The 7,781-nt window shown below is 41.4% G+C and overlaps 1 non-coding gene across 1 annotated transcript; it reads right to left on the bottom strand.

Annotated features, from left to right (window-relative positions):
- Nucleotides 1-7,455: 7,455 nt before the first annotated feature.
- Nucleotides 7,456-7,527, bottom strand: Trnat-agu (transfer RNA threonine (anticodon AGU)). The gene has a single exon. It is a non-coding gene; the product is annotated as a tRNA-Thr (tRNA).
- Between the last annotated feature and the right edge of the window lie 254 nt (nt 7,528-7,781).

Genomic DNA, 7,781 nt, shown 5'->3' with positions numbered 1-7,781 from the left:
CCTCTTAACTCCTGATTTCCGTCTGCTTCCGATAACATGCTATGCTTTGAATACCTGTGTATGGTGTAATTCCGAATTTGCAGTGTTGCCTGCTAAATTTCCATTCATCGCCTATCTTTCCGTCTCGTCCTGTTTAAGACGCCGTATCGGAAAAAAGACATCATATCGGAAGATAATGTGTTGATTAAAACATACAGTTACTCATAAAGATAAAATACACGATACTTAGTAATAGCAATTATTTGCGCGTTTCCTAGTCACACCAATCAAACACGATTTTGCAAGCATTTTATTCGTAAAGTGAAAACAGCTAAGTTTGATCGAAACTAAATCCGTTATTAATCTAAACTGCGTTACTTTGTAAATATTCAGCAGTTGAGTCTAAGCAAAGGTACAGTGTGATAACTCGAAGATGTTGAAATGGCTCAAATGGCTCTGAGCACTGTGGGACTTAACTTCTGAGGTCATCACTCCACTAGAACTTACAACTACTTAAACCTAACTAACCTAAGGACATCACACACATCCATGCCCGAGGCAGGATTCGAACCTGCGACCGTAGCAGCTGCGCGGTTCCAGACTGTAGTGCCTAGAACCGCTCTGCCACTACGGCCGGCTCGAATATGTTCTTTAAGTTTATGGAAAAAGATAAAAATGGGAAGGGGGCCTGTCAGGACTCTATGTAGGATGATCGGTAGGATGATCGCAGCGATCGAGTGTGATCTGCTATTGTCATTCTGAAGGATAGCGTTCTTCATGTGCTGACGAACTTTTCCAATTCGAAACTCGATTATAACACGCTGTTTTTCACGCACCGACATCGTTACGTTTCACACCGCCAGGCTACGAGCTACAATTCCGAGGCCGGCCGCGGTGTTCGTGCGGTTCTAGGCGCTCCAGTTCTGAGCCGCGCTGCTGCTGCGGTCGCAGGTTCGAATCCTGCCTCGGGCATGGATGTGTGTGATGTCCGTAGGTTAGTTAGGTTTAATTAGTTCTAAGTTCTAGGGGACTGATGACCACAGCAGTTGAGTCCCATAGTGCTCAGAGCCATTTGAACCATTTGAACAATTCCGAGTCCTCTAGCGTCAGAGGACTGCAAATACATAGACGTGAAGAACAAAGATGCAGAATGTAAACGTTCGGCACGCCCTCGTAGATGAAAAAACGGTGCCTACTTATGCTAAATGATTTTTGTACAGTCACGGTTGCTCGGTGATGAGGCTTGTGCTTCGAAACATGTCGCATTAATAAAAGATTAAGCAAGGTGTCAACAAATTGTAAATTGCAGCGTTATCGTTGATATTTTCAGATGGTTTGATTCTAGAACAAGTGTTACATATGTGCTCTGTTAATTACATTTTCCCTGAATCGTAAGAGTTTAACCTTTTTAACGACGTTTCTACATCTGCAACTATATACCAAAAGCTGTCTTATGGTGTGTGGCGGAGGGAGCTTTGTGTAACAGTGTCAAAGTCCCCTTTTCCTATACCAGTCACGTATGTTTCGCGGGAAGAACGATTACTCCGTGTGGGCTCGAATGACTTTAATCTTACCTCGATGGTATTTTCGCGAGATATGCATAGGACGAAGCACTATATTGGTTGACTTTTCTAGGAACGTACGCTTTCGGAACTTTAACAGTAGATCATACCGTGATGCAGAACGCCTCTCTTGCATCGTCTACCACTGAGCATCTCCGTGACACTTTCGCGTTTATTAAATGAATCTGTAACGAAACGTGCTGCTCTTCTTTGGATCCTCTCTTTCCTCTATCGGTCCTATCTGGTACGGATCCCATACTGATGAGCAATATTCAAGTACCGATCGAGCAAGCGTTTTGTAAGCTAATTCCCTTGTTAATGGACAACATTTCTGAGGATTTTTCCAATGAGTCTCAGTCTGGTATCTGCCTTAGGCGCGATTAATTTATGTGGTCGTTCCACTTCACATCGCTCCGTACGCATACTCCTAGGTATGTTATGGAAGTAACTGCTGCCATTGATTGTTCTGCAATATTGTAATCATAGAATAAAGGGTCTTTCTGTCTATGTATTCGCAGGACGTTATATTTGTTTATGCTGAGGGTCATTTTCCACTCCCATCACCAAGCGTCGATTCTCTGCAGGTCTTCCTGCATTTCCCTACAATGTCATAGCGTCACGATTTCTCTGTATACAGCAGCATTATCTGCGAGAAGCCTCATGCAACGTCTGACGTTATCTGCTTAGTCATCTACTAGATTTTTCGGGTTATTAAAATCAAGCTTACTGCTTATCAGAAGTCGTTACCTAATGTTTTTTTTTTTTTTTTTTTTTTTTTTTTTTACTGCTAAAGAGATTGCAAAGACACGTTGATAAGTACTGGCAGCATACGACGGTCACGAAAACTACTTCTCCATGAAACAGCCGTCCTGTTTTAAATAAAGCATTCTTCGACCTCTTTAAAGTAACTTGAAAAGACAATGAAATTTCTGAGAAACTGTCAACAAATGATACTTTCTTTCTTACGATGCAGTTTTCATCAATAAATTCAAAATAAAATGCAGACGAGCAGTAAGTGGAATCCCACTATATACCAGAAAGTATATTCGCCAACTGAATGAGATGCCTTATGATCTGAAGATGATCTGTAAGGACTGGAACCGGTCACTCATAATAAATTATCGACCATTTTGCGATCAAAACTGCTTTCGCATTATTTTATACAGTGTCTGACAATGTTTTTTAATAATATTTTCACGGAAGCGGATCTCAGAATAAATAACGAACAACGTAAATACAAGAAAGAAAACTGATCAGACATGGAACCCAGTCAGGTCCAATGCAATTAAAATATACTTTGCATTATGCATAATAATTGCTCAAGTAAGAAGAATCAAATATTCCGATGTAGTGGTCTAAAAGAGTCGTAGAAACACAGATATTCAGGAAAACTATGCCACTGAAAATATTTTTGCGAATCACTAGATTTTTACATTTTCCAAATAGCTATACGACTGACAAGATGGATAAATTACGCAAAGTCACACTTCTACATCTACATCTACATCCATACTCAAAGCCACCTGACGGTGTGTGGCGAAGGGTACCCTGAGTACCTCTATCGGTTTTCCCTTCTATTCCAGTCTCGTATTGTTCGTGGAAAGAAGGATTGTCGGTATGCTTCTGTGTGGGCTCTAATCTCTCTGATTTTATCCTCATGGTCTCTTCGCGAGATATACGTAGGAGCGAGCAATATACTGCTTGACTCCTCGGTGAAGGTATGTTCTGCTTTAATAAAAGGTTCGCAGAGGTAATGGAAGAGAACATCGCTATCGATGAATCGTTAATGAAATTTGAGAAAGGCATGTCTTATAAACAATTTAATCCCTCGAAGACGGAGAGATTTGGGTAACATTTTATAAACTCTGCGAGTTAGATCGGTCTGTTCTACAGTTTTAAATATATGCAGGGAGCAATGAAACGGTTCTTGATTACAGTGCACCTGAAACGGTTGTGATGAAGCTATCAAAATCAGTACAAAACAAAGGACACATTTGGTATAAAGATAATTGGTATTCTTCGCGGAAATTGTTCGTAACTTAAGTTAAAAATGGAACAGAAGTTGTTGAGAAAGTACGTTTTAATCGAATATGCCGGAAGATTTTGTAAAGCAAAATTTAAAGTTAGGGGAATTCATAATGAGAAGCGGCAGTGGCATATTAGGTTTGAAGAGGGAGGATGAACGAGACGCCCATATTATTTCGACGGAGCACGAAAGGCTATAAATGACTGTACAAAACGGAAGTAAGCGAAACCTTACTTTCAGACCAAAATACATTGTTGGTTACAAAAGAAGAATGATTGGTACTTACTGCCAACATCAGATATTAGCGGGTTTCCCTGTTATGAAGAAATACTTTAAAGGATACCGATTTTTTTCATATTTGATATGGTACTTCATAATTCACATATTCTGTACAGCAAAAACAATACGAAATAGGAACAGAATTACAGCAAGTATAGATTTCAAACAGCAGAAACATTACTACAAAACATACCGTTACAGGTTTATAAAAGAGGAGAAACATTATCAACCGCAGATATACCAACGAGACTGCACGCGCAACAATGCAGTCTCTTTCCGAAACGTATAAATCCCAATCCATTGAAAGAAATCATTCAACAAAAGTATCCAAAGAATGTACAAAAATAAGCAAAGGAGTGAAACGCATTGGGAATGTAAAACTGTCGAGTTGTGTTATATGTACCTCGTTGTTTCGAAAAATATCACACAGTTCTAGACTACTAGTCATGTGCGAGTGTTCCCAAAACTTAAAGTTTTAATTTACAACTTGTTGTTGTTGTTGTTGTTGTTGTCTTCAGTCCTTGACTGGTTTGATGCAGCTCTCCATGCTACTCTACCCTGTGCAAAGCCTCTTCATCTCACAGTACCTACTGCAGCCTACATCCTTCTGAATCTGCTTAGTGTATTCATCTCTTGGTCTCCCTCTACGATTTTTACTCTCCATGCTGCCCTCCAGTACTAAACTGGTGATCCCCTGATGCCTCAGAACATATCCTACCAACCGATCCCTTCTTCTAGTCAAGTTGTGCCACAAACTCCTCTTCTCCCCAGTTCTATTCAATACCTCCTCATTAGTTATGTGATCTACTCATGTAATCTTCAGCATTCTTCCGTAGCACCATATTTCGAAAGCTTCTATTCTCTTCTTGTCTAATCTATTTATCGTCCATGTTTCACTTCCATGCATGGCTACACACCATACAAATACTTTCAGAAACGACTTCCTGACACTTAAATCAATACTGGATGTTAACAAATTTCTCTTCTTCAGAAACGCTTTCGTTGCCATTGCCAATCTACATTTTATATCCTCTCTACTTCGACCATCATCAGTTATTTTGCTCTCCAAATAGCAAAACTCCTTTACTACTTTAAGTGTCTCATTTCCTAATCTAATTCCCTCAGCATCACCCGACTTAATTCGACTACATTCCATTATCCTTGTTTCGCTTTTGTTGATGTTCATCTTATATCCTCCTTTCAAGACACTGTCCATTCCGTTCAACTGCTCTTCCAAATCCTTTTCTGTCTCTGACAGAATTACAGTGTCATCGGCGAACCTCGAAGTTTTTATTTCTTCTCCATGGATTTTAATACCTACTCCGAACTTTTCTTTCGTTTCCTTTACTCCTTGCTCAATATACAGATTGGATAGCAACGGGGAGAGGCTACAACCCTGTCTCACCCCCTTCCCAAACACTGCTTCCCTTTCATGTGCCTCGACTCTTCTAACAGCCATCTGGTTTCCGTAGAAATTGAAAATAGCCTTTTGATCCCTGTATTTTACCCCTGCCACCTTTATAATTTGAAAGAGACTATTCCAGTCAACATTGTCAAAGCTTTCTCTAAGTCTACAAATGCTAGAAACGTAGGTTTGCCTTTCCTTAATCTTTCTTCTAAGATAAGTCGTAGGATTAGTATTGCCTCACGTGTTCCAACATTTCTATGGGATCCAAACTGATCTTCCCCGAGGGCGGCTTCTACCAGTTTTTCCATTCGTCTGTAAAGAATTTGTGTTAGTATTTTGCAGTCGTGGCTTATTAAAATGATAGTTCACTAATTTTCACATCTGTCAACACTTGCTTTCTTTGGGATTGGAATTATTATATTCTTCTTTAAGTCTGAGGGAATTTCACCTGTCTCATACATCTTGCTCACCAGATGGTAGAGTTTTGTCAGGACTGGCTCTCCCAAGGCTGTCAGTAGTTCTCATGGAATGTTGTCTACTCCCGGGGCCTTGTTTCGACTTAGGTCTTTCAGTGCTCTGTCAAATTCTTCACGCAGTATCATATCTCCCATTTTATCTTCATCTACCTCCTCTTCCATTTCCATAATTTTGTCCTCAAGAACATCGCCCCTGTATAGACCCTCTATATACAACTGGTTACTGTTACATTATCAACTTGAAATAATAAATAATTTTTGGCCACTGCAGAATCGATCATATTTACTTCCCAACATCTTAAAATTATTGGTTGTGCCCAAAGGTTGTTTATTATTTCACAGTTCCTAACGTCGCGTCGAAATATACATGTCATACGACGCATACATTTTGCGCGGGTTCGAGCAAACAGCTAATCGGCACAATTGCTCGGCGCGCGATCGTCCTCGTTGCTTACTATGGCCCGAGCACTCGGGAGACAGCGGGTAGGCCAAGGGGTTAATCAGTCTTGGACTGTACTTCTGCAGCCGTATCCTCCTGTTGCTGTGTTTTCTCTTTTCTTCACAATAAGTCTGAGGTTTCTTGTATGTCACCAGCAACACGTTATTGATCTACTTACTCGAAAAGTGATTCGAAAGCATTCGCAATATTTCACTGATAGCAGTTTTACTAGGACAGACTTCGCCACTGCACTTGACGAAATTATAATATATAGAAAAATATAATTTTTTAATAGTTTTCCTGATTGATTTTAGCATTTCATTAGCGGAAGCATACGGGGGCGATTCTGAAAATAACTTCCAGTTGGGTGTTAATTTCCTGCGACATTATGCCATTTGATGTGGCGATATACCCATGTAATAAAACTGCTCCTAATGATCTGAATCTCAGTTCGAATGCGTTTTAATGCTCCTCATCGTATACGTCTAGCTGTAAAGGTAGCCATTTTGCCATGTTGGGAAAGACGTGGTAAACAGTGGCAGCGAAATCATGGCTTTAGGGACGATTATCAAACGCTTTCTATTTGATATTTTGCCAAGAGCTCTCAAATTATTTGGGCATACTGTAAACGAGTGACCCGTCCGGATAGCCGAGCGCGTTGACGCACCGCTTCCGAGATTCAGGGAGGTCTGTCTCTCCCAGAAGAGGACTGGTGAACCGGCAGACTAGATGAGGTTTTTGGGCGATTTTCCACATCCACCTCGGTAAATACCGGGCTGGTACCCAAGTCCCGCACCAGATACACGGTACGCTGACATTTAGAAAACGTTCTCGCACTGCCACATGAGATTTACTCTAGTCGCAGACAGATGGGGTACACATTCCGTTCCAGGGGAAGTGATGGTGTCAGGAAGGTCATCCGGCCACCAGCTAATGGTACATTGCCTCAATCCCCATAACATGCCGAGCTCGTAGAACAGTGCAACTTGGGTCCATGGTTTCGTGGGGTCTGCGCCACACTCGAACCTTACCATCAGCTCTTACCAGCTGAAATCTGACCTCATATGACCAAGGCACGGTTTTCCAGTCATCAAGGGTCCAACAGATATGGTCACGAGTCCAGGCGATGTTATCCACTTAGCAAAGGCACTCGCGTCGGTCGTCTGCTGCCATAACCCATTAACGCCAATCTTATAATTAAATGTGTCCTTTGAGACTCCCGTCTCGTTATTATCTCACGATAATGATCAAATATGATCGAAGCAGACTAAATCAATTAAAATTTGTGCCGCGGCCGGGACTCGAACCCGGGTCTTCTTGCTTACTAGGCAGATATGCTACCACTACACCACCGAGGCAATATGGCAGACATAGCTGCACTAACTACCTAGGTCGAGTTCCCTCCCCAACACAAACTTTAATTCATTAACGCCAAATTCCGCTGCACTGACCTAATGGATACGTTCATCGTAGGTCCCACATTAATATTTGTGGTTATTTCACGCAGTGTTGCTTATCTGTTAGCACTGACAAACCTAAGCAATCGCCGCTGCTCTCGCCCGATAAGTGAAAGCCGTCGGCCACTGCGTTCTAAGTGGTGAGAGATAATGCC

Source organism: Schistocerca gregaria, chromosome X, assembly GCF_023897955.1.
Source record: "Schistocerca gregaria isolate iqSchGreg1 chromosome X, iqSchGreg1.2, whole genome shotgun sequence".
Lineage (NCBI taxonomy): Eukaryota > Metazoa > Arthropoda > Insecta > Orthoptera > Acrididae > Schistocerca > Schistocerca gregaria.
Note: the sequence above shows the minus strand (reverse complement) of the source record. Positions and strands in the feature narration are given on the sequence as shown.